At 41.3% G+C, this 17,289-nt stretch overlaps 1 protein-coding gene across 1 annotated transcript in view; it reads left to right on the forward strand.

Annotated features, from left to right (window-relative positions):
- cfap54 (cilia and flagella associated 54) overlaps positions 1 to 17,289 on the forward strand; it is a 264,156-nt gene that overhangs the window by 207,863 nt on the left and 39,004 nt on the right. The window lies entirely within an intron of this gene.

The raw sequence follows: 17,289 nt of genomic DNA on the forward strand, positions 1-17,289 counted from the left end.
ATGACTTCCTTCTGTGCAATAAATGACTAGATGACTCTAAATAATACAATGTGAAGTGTGAATCCCAAAAATGGCATAGTTTCTTTAACCACCCCCCCCCACCCCCGTGACTTTCAAGGAATTACTACTTTTGCACATTAATTGTTCATTCGACTTGGCACAGAAAGTTAAGTCTAGTGTCAGTGTAAGTACCCTTTTAGCAACTGTCAGTCAGCTTCCCTTGCTGTGAAAGTAAACAATTATAAATGTGTAGCCTTATTCCTTTGGGTCATGAATCATTTCAGGAAATTTTAAACATGCCGATTTTATATTTTTTCATTTTTTATTGATTTTTCTTTCCAAACCTTTTTATCACACTTATGCTAAAGTTTCTGCCCTTCTCTTTATTTCTCTTCAGCTAACTTTTCAGCTATTCTTTCCATTTATTCTTCAATCCTTTAATCTTATTGGTTAAGGAGATACACTTTTTGTCCCATTGTTTACCAGGTCCCAGGTTCCCTGTTGCCTTTGCCTCACCGTTATCAACTCACACATTTAGTAATTTTGTTGGCAAAAGTTTTTGAAACCTAAATGTGCAGTTGCCTAACTAATGGGGCACCCCATGAGATGCCCCATTCCAGCGAACTGACCCAAGGACCTTGATGCTGAGCACCTGAGTTAATATGTTGTTTAGGGTTATATCAGTTTTGAAAGGTAGAAGCGTAATCATTATTTCTTGATGAAAATATGTTAGAGGTATCACAAATTTTTGTATTTGTATGCAATTCAATGAAATTTCATCTTTCCCTTTTGCCCAAGTTCCATGTACAAAGTGAAGAAAGTTAAGTGATCTTACCCCATTATACTATTTACCATGTCTCAATCCAGAACTTACCTTAATGACTTCTCTTCAATGAATGGCATCAGATTTTTCAGTTGCGTAATATCAGCCAGAAAAATATCAGTCATAGTTTTGCTCCTGATTATGCCCATTCATTGTTCCTCAAAGTGCAGCTGGTGTAGTGGTATTGACTAAGGAAAGAATCAGACTGTCCCAGATGTTTTGAGCTCCTATCTGGGTGTCCTGTCTGAGTCCTTGCCAACACTCATTGCCCAAGTTCATAAATTAAGCATGGTCCCTCAAGTGAGTTATTCATTGTTATGGAACCCTACGACAAAATGAATCGGCATTTGCAGAATGAGGGAAAGAAAGGTGACAAAAAGACAATTTTTTTGTAGGTTTCATAAGCTTTATTTGTAGTTTAGCCATCAATGTTAGAAACGTTTTCTCACCAATTCTTTTATAGGAGCAGCCCACTGTGTACTACTGTGATTGAACTGATTCTAGTCAACCTCGCCTGGGCCACTGATTCTCTTTGCTGTCTCCTGTCATTCCACAATTTTCTTAAATATATATGCTTAAACTCAGCAGAAAGGTTCAACAGCTACAGCTCATTTGTTGGGTGATAGTCCTCCAACAACAAAGGTTAAAAATCAGCTTTTATCAGCACAGAATGATATTGGAGTCCAAATCAATCCAGAAGCAAGTCTTCATCCTTAAGTCGGAAGAGAACTGAAGCATGAGCAAGGATCATTTGCAGGAAGATATTTACAGCAATGCACCAGCTGAGCCATGTTCTGAATCATCTCCAATACTAGGAAGATAAGATTAAGGGAAGAATGAGTGTCTCCAGGCCTTAAAGGAGCAATTGACATGTTAACTGAACCTGTGGAGTTAATCTCTGCTTTGATGTTCATTCAGTATTAGTTCTGGTGAAGTGCCTAAAGCATTGAGAAAATCATTGGCATTCATGATCCTTACCAGTGCAACAATCCTCCTTGAAAGTCTTAGCTCCAAAATTGATATTGATCAAGGTTGATTGTAAAGCTGAATCCCATTGAGAGTACCAAGCAGAACCAGTCTTCTAATCGTAACATTCTACCCACAAAAGTAATGGCAAATGGATAGATCTTCCTCCTCTGTGCTCCCAACTAGTATACCAAAAGCATGTGCAGTGTAAAGGAAAAATAGGTGCTAATCCTTTGCACTTGAATAGCATCGTATCCAAAGTTCCTCTGGCTTTTCTGGCTTTTTTAGTGACCATACCTGACTGCAACAGAAGACATAGCAGCATAAACACTATGGAAAGGAATGCAAGCAAGCTTTCTCAAATAGAGGCAGATGGAGATTGGAGGCAAAGCATCCTCATGGAAAACTGTCAGTACTACTTCCTGAACTGTCTTTTAGGTGCTTTCTGTCTTAAAGAGGCAGCCTAGTATATTGATGAAAACTTTTAATCTTTAGCTTTTGGCATTCAAAATGGTGTTGCAACTTTAATACTTGTTGCAAAATGCTTTAGTCTCACATTTATTGATGATGATGATAGTGTTTATTACTGTGTAACCTCCCTTTTTTACATTATAACTTACCTGTTGGAGGCTGACAAGAGGAAACAAAACACAAAACCTTTTAACAGCTGCTGAAGAAATTTAATCCTCTTGACAGTTTCCTTGCCACTAAGCAAGGATCCTCCATGTCTCTCATCGTAAAATTGTTGAATCCCACCTTAAACAGAAAGAGAAGCCATGCAGGTTAAGCAGTAGCTTCCACCTGTGCCTACACCACCATTTTCTTATCCATACAATGTTTTCCTTGTTTCTCTACCTACTGTTTGATACTATGGTTTTGTCCCTTCACCAACTTCTTCAGCCTGAGATAATGGTATGGTCGGTGGGGAAGGTGCGCGGGGATGGAGTTGCTGGTGAGGTTGCAGAATTGGTGATGGGCTTGCAAGCATTGGATCAATCTGTGAGGAAATACAAAACGCTAGTGACAATGGTAACTTTTGCGCTATGTATGACAATATCAAAAGAACACTCAGGCCCATCATCATCAAAGTTCTTCCTTTGGGGGAGTACTCACTGTCAGGGAAGAAGTGAATTGCCTGCAGGATATGGTGAAGTGAGGCGAAGTGACTGCCTTTGACATCAAGGCAGCATTTGACCAAGTGTGGCATCAAGAGGCCCCAGCAAAACCAGCGTCAATGGGAATCAGGGGGAAAACTCTCCACTGGTTGAAGTCATACCTAGCACAAAGGAGGTCGTGGTTGTGGTTGTTGGAGGTCAATCATCTCAGTTCAAGACATTCACTGCAGGAGTTCCTCAGGGTAATGTCCTCGGCCCAATCATCTTCAGCTGCTTCATCAATGACCTTCCTTCCATCATAAGGTCAGAAATGGGGATGTTTACTGATGATTGAACAATGTTCAGCACTATTCATGACTCCTCAGAGACTGGAGCTGTCCATGTGCAAATGCAGCAAGACCTGGACAATATCTAGGCTTGGGCTGACAAGTGGCAAGTAAGGGGAGGCGATTGCGTAGTGGTATTGTAGATGGACTAGTAATCCAGAGACCCAGTGTAAAGCTCTGGGCACCTGGGTTCGAATCCCGCCATGGCAGATGGTGGAATTTGAATTCAATAAAAATCTGAAATTAAAAGTCTAATGATGACCACAAAACCATTGTTGATTGTTGTAAAAACTCATCTGGTTCACTAATATCCTTTAGGGAAGGAAATCTGTTGTCCTTACCTGGTTTGGCCTACATGTGACTCCAAACCCACAGCAATGTGGGTTAAATGCCCTCTGGGCAAGGGTAATTAGGGATGGGCAATAAATGCTGGCCTAGCCAGCCAGTGATGCCCACATCCCATGAATAAGTAAAAAAAAAATTTGCACCACACAAGTGCCAGGCAATGACTATCTTCATTTCCAAGACAGAATCAATGGCATTACTATCACTGAATCCTCCACTATCAACATCCTGGGGTTACCATTGGCCAGAAACTGAACTGGACCAGCCATATAAATATTGTGGCTACAAAAGCAGGTCAGAGACTAGGAATCCTGCGGCAGGTAACACACCTCCTGACACCCTAAAGCCTGTCCACCATCTGCAAGGCACAAGTTAGGAGTGTGATGGGATACTGTCCACTTGCCTGGATGAGTGCAGCTCTAACCACATTCAAGAAGCTTGACACCGTCCAGGACAAAGCAGCCCACTTGATTGGCACCCCTTCCACAAACATTCACTCCCCCCACTACAGACGCACAGTGGCAGCAGTGTGTACGATCTACAAGATGCACTGCAGGAACTCACCAAATCTCCTTAGACATTGCCATCTAGAAGGACAAGGGCAGCAGACACGTGGGAACACCACCATCTAGAAATTCCCCTCCAAGCCACTCACCATCCTAACTTGGAAATATATCGCCATTCCTTCACTGTGACTGGGTCAAAACCCTGGAACTCCCTTCCTAACAGCATTGTGGGTGTACCTACACGCCATGGACTGCAGCGGTTTAAGAAGCCTGCTCACCACCAGCTTCTCAAGGTCAATTAGGAATGGGCAATAAATGCTGGCCTAGCCAGCAATGGCACATCCCATGAACGAATAAAAACAAAGCCATCAAAAAAACGGCAGCACATGACCTCACCAAAGTTCTGAGGATGCATTCCTCTCATCTCCCACAAATGGAAGGATGCCAACACGATAGGGCTTGAAGATGATGGCCTTTGTCTCCCCACTTGTAGCTGGAAGAAATTGTGGCTTTTCCAAGACTGGGTGTTGGCAGGCAGCTTTTTTTTAAGATTGCACCTTTACTGTACCTATGTAAGTAGTTTCTAGTAGTTAATAAATACTTACTGTTGAACTACCTAAGACTACGAATACCTAATAAGGCCGACCCAACTTATCCCAACAACTTTCAACGTAGTGGCAGTGAATGGAACAACTGAAAACCTCGCAGAGATGGCAGAAGAAAATTGAAATCCTGGAAAACTAAAGAAAAAATCTAAGAAGCATTCGGACCTGAAGAAAAGCTCAAGAAGCAAAGGTGCGGAAGGAAATCGCCAGAGAAAAGCTCCAAAGAAAGACTTGGAATCTGAAGGCAGAAATTAATTTCCCCATTGCAACAGAAAACTCCATTGAATACCGTGGAAGCCCAGCTTCAATACTCGGAGTGTGCAGAGTCAGCAGACCTAGCAGGGGTTTTGAATTTTAAACACCTGGACAATACAAATCCTGAAAAAAGTTAAATACTGCACTGGTTAGAAATTGCCCTTTAAGCCCAGTGCAAGAAACCTGATTCCTGAGTTGCGCTTGAACATGAACCAGCTCACTCTGAGCAAAGAAAAAAAATTAATAATTAAAAATAAATTGTGACTGAGTAGGCAACTTAAAAAACCCAGCAAAAGTCAGGATTCAATGCTTCCACGACTTGAGAACATTGCTCTAAAGCGGGGAAGACTCTAAGCAGTTGATCTAGGCAGCCATTTTGAAAAAATTCAAATGCTGAGATTGTGAACGCCATTATTGCGGAAGCCCGCCGAAACCGGCAAGCGTTGGAAAATCCTTTGTGCAGAAGTGTACAACGGAGTCATTTTGGATTTTCAGGAACCTCTTAAAGCTGAAGCTGCAATTTAAAAATTTTAACCATTGATCAGAAATCCACACTTCCAGATCAATTTGGATTTATATAAGGCCCAGAACAATCACAAAATTTGGGACTTTGGAGAAAGAGGTTCCTTACTTACATGATTGCTTCAGGTCTGGATAAAAGACAGAAGCTGAACAAATTAGCATACTGCTTCATTTGGTGGTCCAGATAGCCGGTGATATAATAACTAGACAAGGAATCAACGAACCATCTGCAAAATTTGATGAAGTTTAAAAATGATTTGACACTTATTTTAACCTCAGAAGTAGCAACATCCTTGAAAAGGCTAAAATAAACATGTCCAGCAGCCAGGAGAACCTGTCGATTCCTTCACTAATGAACTGTACAGAATGGCTGAAGGCTGTGATTACGGTGACCTGAAATCTGAGCTAATCAGGGATTGAATAGTTGTAGGAGTGGCGGATGATGCATTCTCAGACATGCTTCAAGGAAGGAAGATCTAACCCTTGAGAAGGCCGTCCAGATTGTCAAGCAATCTGAAATCTGTTTGCAACACGGATCCATATTAAGGGGAGAAAGCAAACGCTGGTACAAAGTAAACTCCACTGTCCAGTTAGTGAAACCGCACAGAAACAGGGATACTCCACGTCAAGGGAAGTAATACCCTAACCGACCAGTAGAGCGACCATGCCAGCGCTGTGGAGCAAAACTCCCCACAGGCATGATCAATGTCCAGCAATTTCAGCCCAATGCTTTCAAAGTAACTGAATAAGACACTTTGGGAAGCTGTGCAAAGCCAAAACATCAAAATGCACTGAAGATCCCAAGAGGATTCACAAGGTTGAGACAGCACACCAAGAGGACACACAACATGCTTCTTGGTTGAGGTCAAAGATCTTGGATTTTTGTTGTGGAATGTGGACATCTCGCTTCACGGCCATCTCATAAAATTTAAATTGGACACGGGAGCCAGTGTTACAGTCCCTATTGGATAAAGAGCCATGGCTGAGAGACCTCTGGCTGCAAACAACAGACACACCACTTTATGTGCTGAGAGGAGTCTGTCTTGGTCATAGGTATGATTCCGGAACCATTAAGACAGCAAACAAATCTTTGAGCTGATGCACGTCATCCAAAGCAGTCTTTTTTTCCCTTGAGCAGAGATGCCTGTGTAACTCTGAATCTCCTCAAAATGGCAGAAGATGTCAAGACAACCACTGTCGTAAATTATACAGAACTGCAAGTTTCTGAGGGCTCCAACAAGAAAGATTCTCTTGACTGGGACTTCAGCTCTGAATTGTCTTCTCTCTTTGTAGTTCAAGTTTGTCCACTTTCATTACAGGTACCAGAAGGCCTTCATTGGTCAGACCAGCCAACCACTCAGATGGTTTTCACAACACCTCGAGTAGATGACAGTCAAGAGAGGAACCAGCAAAGATAAGAGCCTCAACCTCCAGCTCCGATGCCAGTTGAAGAGAGAAACCTTGAGAGCACAGAGCAGACGCTGCAATTCCTAGCCAGCATGACAGTGCCACAAATGATGCTGGAACCCAGTAGCAGTCATCCATTGATGACAGTGCACCATACAGACAAACACAAAGATGAGCTTACTACTAAGTCACACTCTCACAACTGAAAGAGCCATCTTCCATCCTGGCGTGTTTCATGGCGAGCCGCACGAAGGAAGAGAAACAAATGCTATAGAGATGAGACCAGAGCTTTGTCTGTTCTGTAAAGAGCAGAATAAACCACCCGCCATCGATCACTACAACTGGGGAATCGACAAAGTGCAATTTGATGCCAAAGAATAGACAATGAGTCTGAAAAGACTCCCAGATGCCAGAAGAACCTCCGATTCAACAAAGTTTACCTGCAGGAACAGAGCTCACTATTCCTACAACAGTAGCTAGAACAAGATATGGAAGGGCTATAAGGCCTCCAGACCGCTTGAACCGATAAATTTAAGACTTGAGGGGGGGGAGATAGGTCATTGTAATGATGCAATACATGGGGATAACTTGTAAATGTAAACTTGGATAACTTGTAAATACATTGGATAAAGACTTGGGGGGAGCTGTAGTATAAGGGCCTGGCAAATAAAGGGTTAATGTGGGACTGAGTATAGTACCGCCCACACAGTGATGTAAGAGAACACATGACCTGCACCTAGGGGTCAGTGTAATGTTGTACAGAGCGTGTGTAGGAACAAGCATGGAGTCAGCTCCTAGCTTGGACCTTTACTGTACCTATGTATATAGTTTCTAATCGTTAAATACTTAACGTTGAACTACTTGAGACTATGGATATCTTAATAAGACCTACTGAACTATGCCCAACATCTTACAACAGTTTGGACAGTTTTATTGCTGTGGGGGGGACTGACACTCAATTTGGGGGATTCAAACAGGAGCTGTTAGAAATGGGTACAGATTTAGGAGGTGAGTTTTCTTCCATTGAAAAGGAATATCATTTAGTTAATCTGTAGGAAGCTTTAGAATTTTACTCCACCATGATGCAGATAAGAATTTCATAGACTGTTGATGAGCCCATTATGAAGTAAATGTTCACAAAATAGAGTTGGGTATACATATACATGTGAGATCATTTTTTTGCTGGCTACAGTACACATTCAAGTTGGTTTCAACTGTGTTTCAAGCTAACTTGAAGGAGTAGGCCTCCAGACTTCCAGTGTCAATTTATCTACAACTTGCCTTTCCTCCTGACTATGTCAAGAATTGGGACCAGAAGATGATAAGAACTCTCATATCTTATGGTATACGTCATTCTTTGAAATAAGTAAAACCATCCATGCATTCTCCTTCCCGTATCCCTTGTTTCTTATCTGACTTAGTATAGCTTGGAGCCACACCAATATTCTATTCCATTCTTGCTTTTACTTAAAGAAAAACCTTGCATTTATATAGCTTCCTCTATGGCCTCAAGCCTTTCGTAGGGCTCTTCATCACCAGTGAAGTATTTTTGAAATGATATCACTTGTAATGTAGGGAAGCACGACACCAATTTGAACACAGGAAGGTCCAACAAACAGCAATGAGAACTGTCCTGTTTTCCTTCAAATTGTGCCATGGGATCTATTACATGCACCTCAGAGGGAAGTCAGAGCCTTGATTTAACATCTCATCTGAAAGATATCACCCTCCTCAGTAATGTATTGAAGTGTCAACCCAGTTGCTGTGCTTAAGTCTTCAGAGCTTGAACTCCTGACATCTTGGCTCAGAGATAAAAGTGCTTCCACTAGGTTAAGCCTCAGGAGGGCGGGATTTTGGACTGAAGCACTTAGACCTATCCCTCAGGTTGCCATGACAGTTTCTCAATGCAAAACTGACACACTCAAAGTTTAAAAGGCTCCGAAGAGAGTGGTAAGTGGTAACCCACCTGAAATGGATAAATGGCCAGTTAAGGCTCTTAACTAACTTGTCAGTTCGTTAAGGGCCAGTTTGTAATTTTCTTTATAAGGGACGAGATCCACACAAGGGAGGAGGAGGCAGTGATACAGTGGGGAGTGAGTCAGAATGGTGGGACAGCAGCAAGACACACCATTGAAGATGGAAGGCTCAGAGAAGGCCCTTATTCACAGGCAACCAATTGTAGAGCCTCAGGAAAGTTATCTGCAATGTTCCTTCACTTGATGAGGGCATTTTGTGGGGGGTGGTGGGCAGGTCCTTCTGCATTGTTTGTAAGAAGGGAAAAGTTCAAGAAGACTGGACATTATAATTGAAAGAAAGGATGTAACAAGAAATGGGATTAAACTATTCCAAGATTGGATTGACCAGCAATGAGAAGCAGCATCTGTAGGAACATAGACAGAATCCTGGGCAACAGGGGTGCAGGTGTGAATGACGAGGGGCAGGAAGGCATTGAAGGCAATACCTTCAGCATAGGGTCTACCACCGAAGGAGAAACTACCTGGACATGTTGGAGCGACATTGTCGCAGAAGGCTATGCCTGTCCAGGCAGATAAGTACTGACCTCTGTGCTCCCGTTGAGGGTCATCGGAGAGTTTGCAGATGTTTTGTGGTTTGTCTCGTGGCCAAACCTATTCTGGGAAGATTTCCCTTTACTTATGTGTGACTCAGATTAGACTCAGGAAGGTTACTTCAAAACTACTTTAGTACCATTATGTGCATGATAGGATAGAGGTAGTGTAAAGAACATATCTTTTTATTTCCGTTGGACAGTGGACTGCAATGGCTGCAGTTTGAAAGACATGACTACTGAAACAGTGTGAGGGATATATACAATGTCGCTGTCCTGGAATAGAGTGTGCCATGAAAGACAGGATAGTGCTGGAAAGAAGTTCTGGTTTAATGGGGAACTGCCTGGCAACAACGTTTTAATTGGCTCCTGACCAGGTGACCAGGTTTTGTGTGAGGGCAGTGCAGCAATATAACTCATAGCCTGAAAGGAACAAGACCTAAAACCTCTGTCTCCTGTGTGTGGAAGATTTCAGTAATTCCACAATAATAGCTAGCTGGCTTTTTCTTCCCATATCTCTATAACCTACTGTCTCTCTAAAAACCCCTGTCAAGCGGCAAAGGGGAAAATCACTGTTAGATATATTGAAAGGCAAAAGCTCAACCAGTGAACTAAATACAGAAAATGGTGAAAGACCACCTCGTGTCATCAACAAGGAGTGAAATAAATTTGGAAGTCATCAATCAAAATCAACCCATCGAGTCCTGTACCCTAAAATTGGTGCTATTGAACTATTTTATCCCACCCTTAAAACACATGTTTGGTGTGTCTTATGTATCTTGTGTGTGTTTGTGTGTGGATTTAAGAAGGGGTAGAGTTTAAGTTATAGATTTAGAAACTAGCAGTTCATATTTCTTTCTTTTGCCACTGGTTAACGACAGTTTTTTCAATAAACAGTTATTTACTTATTAAGTTTATAAACCCGTTGCTTGTATTCTGTTAACCTAAATTCAACAGTTAGGTAGAATTGGGGCAATCTGGTGGTTTGGTCAAATTTTTCACATTTGTCGCCGCTTGGGGAACAGTGGGGCTTGATATTACAGCACACTATCCCCAGTAATTTGTGACAAAGATTGGGGGCTCGACTGAGATATTTTGGAACAAAAGACAATGATGATTTGGGTATAGAGTTAGTAAGTAAAGAGCTAAAAGGAAACACCAGGTTTGTATTGTCAAAAATAAGGTGGCACTGGAAACTGTTAAAGTTTTCCTGCTGGAAGAGATGTCCCTGACTACTTTACAAAAGCCAGGTTAATCGAATTGGCAAGTAAATTAAGAGTAAGATTGCCTGCCAAAGCTAGGAAGTCAGAGATAATCGAAGAGATGGCACAGCATTTGAAATTGGAAAGAATACCTGAGAGACCGGGTTCTCCGAGAGGCGGTTCATTGGAATGAGCTCAAATTCAGTTGCAAATTAAAAAATTGGAACTAGAAGCAGCAGAAAAGGAAAAATAAAGAGCATTTCAAAGGGAGTTAGAAATTGTGAAGTTAGAAAAGGAGGAAAGAGAAAAAGAGAAATAATTCCAGCTTAAAATGTTGACAGTTAAAAAAGAGACGCCAGTGGGTGAGGCAGATCAGATCAGAACCCAGTGGGGAGATATTTAAATTTGTACAAGGCTCTTCCAAAATTTGAAGAAAGAGATGTTGAAGCATTCTTTATTTCATTTGAGAAGATAGCTAAACAGATGAACTGGCCAAAGGAAAACTTGACATTGCCCATGCAGAGCAAATTGACAGGTAGAGCACAGGAAATTTATGCTTCACTGTCAGGAGAGGTTTCTAGGGATTATGATGTGGTGAAAAAGGCCATTTTGAGTGCATGAGTTGGTCCTTGAAGCAAACAGACAAAAGTTTTGAAATTTAAGAAAACAGCCTGGGCAAACTTACATTGAATTTGAAAGGATTAAGCAAAGTAGTTTTGCTTAGGTAGATACGAGCATTAGGAGTTGAAACTACCTATGAAGTTCTCAGAGAGACCATTCTCTTGGAAGAATTTAAAAACTCCCTTCTGTAATAAGAACCCATGTTGAAGACCAAAGGGTTGCAACTGCTAAACAGGCAGCAGTAATGGCTGACGATTATGACCTGATCCATAAAACTAAATCTTTTTTCCATCACCCCCATAAATTTGAAAAGGATAGCAAGTGGGAGAGTGAAAGGAAGGCAAGTAGCCAGGGTAAAGAATGGATAGCTGGGAATGCCTTGAGATCTCCTCCCTAGATCAGGAAGGAAGGTACTGAGGGTGGAGGTGAAACTCAAAGACCTAAGTGTTTCCATTGTAATAAAGTGGGACACATTCATTCAGAATGCTGGAAGTTGCAAGGGAAGCCCATGGGACTTATTGGAGTTCGTAAGAGTGAGTCCGAAAAGGGAACTCAAAAAGAAAATGCCACGGATCAAATTGTAGTTTTAACTACACATAAGGGACTGGAGATAACCACTGCTGGGAATGCAGTGAAGTGAATAAGGTAGATGAGAGATATAAAGGGTTTTTGTCTAAAGGAAAGATAACCCCTTTTTCATCAAATGATTCAGCTAAACCCATGACTATATTAAGGGAATTGAGTTACTTGAACTCTTTTGCTGGAGAAGGACCTAGTTTTCCCTCCAGAGGGTTCAGTGGAAGCTAAAGTATTGGTAAACAGAATAAGTGGAGAGTATATCCCGATTCCATTGTACAAAGTGCAATTGGAATGTGACTTCTTGTCCAGATCAGTGGTTGTAGGAGTGGTTAAGAAATTACCCATGGATGGAATTAATTTTCTCCTGGGGAATGATTTGGCAGGAGTGAAGGTTATAGCTTCGCCCATAATTACAGAAAGTCCGAGAGAGGCTAAAGAGATGGAGCAGTTACAAGAGCAAGCTCCTGGTATTTTTCCATTGTGTGTGGTGACCAGAGCAATGGGCTAAACAAAGTTTATCACCAGAGGTCAAAGTAATACCATAAACAGATGTTAGAGTAGCTGAAACTTTCTTTAAGGATGAGGATAATTCAAAGAAAGTGTTTAGTAGGTCTTCATTAATTGAGGCCCAGAAAGCAGATCCAGAGTTTAAAAAGTTAGCACAGTCAGCTCACAATGAAGCTGAGGCTGAAGGAGTTCCAGAGTGCTATTACATTAAAAACAGAGTTCTGATGAAGAAGTGGAGACACCCACACAACTGCGGATGAGGAATGGACAGTTGTTCATCAGATATTGGTATTGCCCAAATATCGTAAGGAGATATTGCGAGTAGCACATGACATCCCTATGGCAGGACATGTAGGAATAGGGAAAGCCCAAGCATCGATAAACAGCCACTTTACCTGGCCAAGACTTTATAAAGACGTAGTGCAATTTTGTAAAATGTGTCATACATGTCAGGTAGTAGGTAAACCTCAACATGTAATCAAACCAGCACCTTTAATACCCATACCAGTTTTTGAAGAACCATTCAGTCAGGTATTTGTAGATTGTGTCGGACCATTACCCAAAATGAAAGCAGGACATCAATATATCCTTACAATCATGGATATGACAACCTGATTTCCAGAAGCTATTCCTGTAAGGACAATTACAGCTAAGATGGTAGTGGAAAAGTTAACTCAGTTTTTCACTGGTTATGGCCTACCAATTGAAATACAATCTGACCAAGGTTCCAACTTCATCTCTAAAATTTTCCAGGACATAATCAGCAATTTGGGTATCAAACAACTAAAGTCTACCACCTATCACCCACAGACACAGGGAGCTTTAGAGAGATACCATCAGACTCTCAAAACCATGATTAAGACCTATTGCCATGAATACCCAAAGAATTGGGACAAGGGATTAGATTTCTTACTATTTGCTACCAGAGATTCTCCGAATGAATCTACTGGATCCAGTCCATTTGAATTGATCTATGGTCATGAAATGAGGTCCACGAAAAGTGATTAAGGAAAGGTTCCAAAAGCAGAAAGATGAACCTCCCCATGTTGGATTACATTCCCATGTTTCTAGAAAGACTCACAGGAGCATGTAAAGTAGCACAAGAGCGCTTAAAAATTTCCTAAGCCAAAATGAAAGAATGGGCAGACAAACATGCAACAACTAGAACGTTCCAAGCAAGAGATGAAGTATTAGTATTATTACCTTTGCAGGGTGAACCCCTGAAAGTGAAATTCAGTGGCCCCTACAAGATAGTTAGGAGAGTTAGTAAAGTGACTTATCTGATAGATACTCCTGAGCGCAGGAAGAAGAAATGGTTATGTCACATAAACATGTTGAAGCAATATCATCGCAGAGAAGATGATAAGACAAAGCAAGTGTGCCAGGTAGTAGGAGTAGTGGAGGATGACAGAGACAGTTAGGGCAAGGTAGAAGGAGAAGTAGACAGTGCCCAAAGTGAACCTTCTACAATTCAACAAGCCAATATGACAATAATGGGACGGTTAGACACTGTGTTCTCATATTTAGAAGAAGGACCAAGGAAAGATCTAATAAGGTTACTTAGGAAGTATAAGGGAATTTGTAGGGATACACCCGGATGCACTATGTTAACTAAACATGATGTGGACGGAGGAGACTCAGTGCTGATAAAACAACATCGTTATTGGTTGAGCCCAGAAAAACAAGCTCGGTCAGAAACAGAGATCCAATAGATGCTGGACAATCATTTCACTGAGCCTAACCAACGTGGCTGGAGTTCACTGGTAGTATTGGTTCCTAAACCAGATGGATCCACTAGATTTTGTATAGACTGCAGAAAAGTGAATGTAATAACAAGAACAGATTCGTACCCAATTCCTCAGTTAGAAAATTGCATCGATAGCATTCGTAGTGCCTCATTTCTTTCTAAAATTGATCTATTGAAGGGGTACTGGCAAGCGCCATTAACATCAAGGGCTAAAGAAATATCCGCCTTTGTTGCACAAAGTGGGTTGTATAAATGTCTGGTCATGCCATTTGGGTTTAAAAACACCCCAGCTACATTTCAGAGACTTATGAACCAAGTCATAGCTGAAGTACCTAGCTGTGTGGTTTATTTTGACAATGTTGTAATATATAGTAACACATGGGAAGAGCATGTAAAGCAATTAGAGTACTTGCTTAAGCAATTGCAGTTGGCTGGCTTAGTCATAAGTCTGGTCAAAAGTGAATTTGCAAATGCAAGGGTAACTTACCTTGGTCACATCGTAGAACAAAGGCAAGTGTTGCCAAGAGCAGCCAAAGTGAATGCTCTAATAGAATTTCCCATTCCTAAAAATAAACGAGAAATCCTGAGATTTTTTGGCGTGTGTGGGTTTTATAGGAAGTTTGTGCCTAACTTTAGCACAATAGCTGTACCTCTCACCAATTTGTTTAAAAAAAAACAGGCAAAAGTGGTATGGTTAGCAGAATGCTAAGCAGCCTTTGAAAAGCTGAAGGCAATCTCAATAAATGAACCAGTGTTGGCTGCCCCTGACTTTACCAAAACTTTTAAATTGGCAATTTATCCGAGTGACTTGGGGGTAGGTGCAGTCCTATTACGAGATGATCAATTAGGGGTAGAGAAGCCAGTGGGGTACTTTTCCAAAAAACTAAATAAATATCAGAGGAAGTACTCTACAGTAGAAACTCAAGCATTATTGTTATCTCTTCAACACTTTGAAGTTTATGTCCAACACGAAAGCAAAGAAACATGTAGGAGTTCATTGAAAAGTTTAAAATTCGAAATGCGAGACTGTTTAGATGGAGTCTATTGTTTCAACCATTCAGTGTAAAGATTGTTCACATTGTCGGTGAAGATAATGTGACCGCGGATGCATTGCCCCAGGTGTAAAATACTGAAATAAGTCCTGGAACAGAGTGTGCCATGAAAGATAGGATGGTGCTGAGGAGGAGTCTGGCCTAATGGCGAACTGCCTGGCAACAACATTTTAATTTGCTCCTGACCAGGTGACCAGGTTTTGTGTGAGAGCAGAGCAGCAGAATAGCTCCTAGCCTGTAAGGAACAAGACCTGAAACCTCTGTCTTCTGTGTGTGCAAGATTCCAGTAAACCTACAGTAATAGCTAGCTAGCTTTTTCTCCTCATATCTCTATAACCGTCTCTCTCTGAAAACCCCTGATAAGAGGCAAAGCGGAAAATCGCTGTTAGAGACATTGAAAGGCAAGTGTTCAACCAATGAACTAAATACTGAAAGTGCTGGAAGACCACCTTGTGTCATCAACAAGAACTGAAAGAATTTGGAAGACATCGATCAAAATTAACCCATCGAATCCTGTACTCCAGATTGGTGCTATTGAACTTTAAAATCCATGTTGTTTGTGTGTGTGTGTGTGTGTGTGTCTGTGTGTGTGTGTTTGTGTGTGTGTGTGTGTAGGGATTTAAGAAGGGGTAGAGTTTAGGTGAAAGAGTTAGAAATTAGAAGTTCACATTTCTTTCTTTTGTCACTGGTTAACAACAGTTTGCTCAATAAACAGTTATTTACTTACTGGGCAGAATTTTATGGCCCTGTTTCGACGGGGGCGGGGCCGTAAAATGTGGCGGGCCGTTATAAATGCCATTGACGACAGCGGGAACGTAAAATCCCGCTGTCATAAAATTCTGCCCATTAAGTTTACAAACCTGGTGCCCGTATTCTGTTAACCTAAATTCAATAATTAGGTAGAATTGGGGCAATCTGGTGGTTTGTTCAAACTTTTCAGATTTGTCATGGCTCAGGGAACAGTGGGGCTTGGTATTACAGTGCACTATCCCCAGCGAGTCGTGACAGTAAGTACAACTCTCTTGTTTACAGACCATTCCATTTGCTGTACACAGTCTCTGGGACATGACTGCTGATATCATTGTTACATCATGATTCACATCACCATCTTATTACTGTCAAGAAGAGATATTAATGTATATCATGTTATTGGAAATTATTTTTTTAAAACAGAGCGTTAGTCTGTGTGTGTGTTAATTGGATTAAAGCCAGCTAGTCTGGGTGCTTAGATGTATAGTAGTTTTGAGATGTAAACAGTAAGGTAGCGAGGACATTTGCATTTTGTTGAATAGAGCATTCAAGATTGGGAGTGGAAGCTTGCATCTAGCTGGGAGACACCAAGCAATATTTATATTACTAATAAAATTGGTACTATGAAAGGGGTTCAAAGGGCCTGGTGATCCATGAGAATTTGCATTCAAAGGGGAAGGCTGGGTGTAACAGAAGAGTTTTGTGTGTGCAGGTCAGAGGCATGTAAGATCTAAGCCTGTAAGCCTACAACTGTCTGCAAAAGAACAAATTGAAAGGAACCTCATCCTGAATTCGTAAGGTGAAATTGCTTTGCCTGGTTAAAATAAATCCAAAATACAGCGGATGCTGGAAATCTGAAACAAAAACAAAAGTGGAAACACTCAGCAGGTCTGACAGCATCTGTGGAGAGGAATACAGAGTTAAAGTATCGAGTCCATATGACTCTTCATCAGAACTACAGAGGAATAGAACTGTGGTGAAATATAAGCTGTTTAAGAGGGGTGGGACAGGTGGAGTTGGATAGAGGGCCAGTGGTAGGTGGAGGCAAAGGAGAGATTGCCAAAGATGTCATAAGCAAAAGGACAAAGGGGTGTTGACGGTAGTGATATTAGCTAAAGGATGTGCTAATGGTGACATTAAGGGTAGAAAGCAGGATGAGCAAGTAATAGATGGCCCTAGTGGGGGTGGGGTGGGGGGAAGGGATCGAAATAGGCTAAAAGGTGGAGATAAAACAATGGATGGAAATAAATTTTAAGAATCATGGTACAAATAGGTGGGAAAAGAAAAATATACATATAAAATAATAATAATAATTATTAGAAAAAGGGGGATCAAAAAGGGGGTGAGGATGGAGGAGAGAGTTCATGATCTGAAGTTGTTGAACTCAATATTCAG

This window comes from Cetorhinus maximus, chromosome 12 (assembly GCF_964194155.1).
Source record: "Cetorhinus maximus chromosome 12, sCetMax3.hap1.1, whole genome shotgun sequence".
NCBI lineage: Eukaryota > Metazoa > Chordata > Chondrichthyes > Lamniformes > Cetorhinidae > Cetorhinus > Cetorhinus maximus.